This window comes from Rhagoletis zephyria, unplaced genomic scaffold, assembly GCF_001687245.7.
Source record: "Rhagoletis zephyria isolate East Lansing unplaced genomic scaffold, Rhagoletis_zephyria_1.1 Rzeph_scaffold_00052, whole genome shotgun sequence".
Classification (NCBI taxonomy): Eukaryota; Metazoa; Arthropoda; class Insecta; order Diptera; family Tephritidae; genus Rhagoletis; species Rhagoletis zephyria.
The window spans coordinates 134774-136602 of NW_016157136.1; positions in this window are offsets into that span (position 1 = coordinate 134774).

A 1829-nucleotide genomic window follows, 5' to 3' on the forward strand; every position below is an offset into this window, starting at 1 on the left:
GAGCATACGCGTCTTGGCACCCACGTCACTGTTGACAGTTACAAGTTTGAAAAAGTAGACGACTTCGTTTATTTGGGAACCAGCATTAACACCAATAATAATGTCAGCCTTGCAATCCAAAGGAGAATCACTCTTGCCAACAAGTGCTACTTTGGGCTGAGTGGGCAATTGAGAAGTAAAGTCCTCTCTCGTCGTACAAAGATCACACTCTATAAGTCACTCATCATGCCTGTGCTGGTGTATCGCGCGGAGGCATGGACAATGAAAGCATCTGATGAGGCGGCTCTACGGACCTTTACGCGTTGGTGATGGCGAATATCGCAGACGATTTAACGATGAGCTGTATAAGCTTTACAACGATATCGACATAGTGCAGCGAATTAAAATTCAGCGGCTCCGCTGGCTTGGCCATGTCGTACGAATGGACAAAAACGCTCCTGCTCTGGAAATATTCAACGCGGGCCGCGATGCTGGTAACAGAGGAAGAGGAAGGCCTCCTCTGCGTTGGAAAGACCAGGTGGAGAAGGACCTGGCTTCACTTGGCATTTCCAATTGGCGTCAGTTAGCACAGAAGAGAAATGACTGGCGTGCTGTTTTGGACTCGGCCAAAATCGCTTAGGCGGTTACAGCGCCAATAAAGAAGAAGAAGATGTACAGCAGCAATTAATTTGATTTAAAGAAATGGCGTGTCGTCCATTTTCTCTGTAGCGTATGTTGTGCATATTTTTAGGCGCAATATTTAACTTCTTCTGGCGGGGCGACATCTACCTCTAGAGCTTTTCTAATTGTATGTCTTTGATATGATACCTACGACGAAGTTGATATCTAGAGTAAATAGGTTTGCCATAAATACTTTTGCTATATTTATAGTATAAATGGTGATCTGTAAGTAAATGATATGATGATAAAAGCGTTGTAAAATAATAAAAATCTAGCTATCAAGCTGGAAAATACATAATTGTATATATGAACATTAGACCGTACTACCTTAAAAGCAAACACAACAAAGTTCGTCGTACATCTAAAATATTTTTGCAAGGCAATTGGGTCATTTCAAATAAAGTGCTATTTTTTGACTCCCCTTTTTAAATTTATTATGTTGGTAAAAACGAAAAACCAAAAACAGCATTATACGATCCAAATAATGAACCACCAAGAACTTGTTTTTATTATTGTAAGCTGTTTTGTTTTTCTTTGCGAACGGTATTTCCTTTATATATATTACCTGCCCCATATTAAAATATTTGTCCTCGCTCAGGGTATTCGATAATCAAAATGAAAAAAAATTGAAACAAAGAAGCAATGAAAAAAGGTGTAAATGTATGTGTAATGTAAGGTAGTCATACCTTATCTTTTATATCATTGGTCTATTTTTGCCTGAAAAACCACAATTTTGAACGGCACCCCAAACTTTATCGATAAAACGCTCCGAGCTGATTATGTATTTACGAATTCGGCTAATATGAATGCCCCAGAGCTTCTCGGGGTTATTTAGAAAGTGAGCGCAAAGCACTTCAGCCTTAGCCTCGCAAACGCTGGGCACCAAAGAAGGTAATGTTGAGGTGATTCCACCTTGCCCTTTTCCAGGCAACGGCGACATAAGGGATCCGGTAGAACTTTCAACCTCCCGTTTAGTGACCCGTTGAAACCCCCACCAGAAGTGAGAGATGTGGTTTTGTCAGTGTGAGCAGTGCCCTCGATCGCCCCCGGTCCACCCTTGGCCAAAACGACTTTACGATCGCGCATGTCGTGGTTTTCGCCCAGCTCTCGCTGAGATGACAAGAGGCAAATCTATCCAAGAGTGTACCGCAAGCGGTCAATGCCCCCCA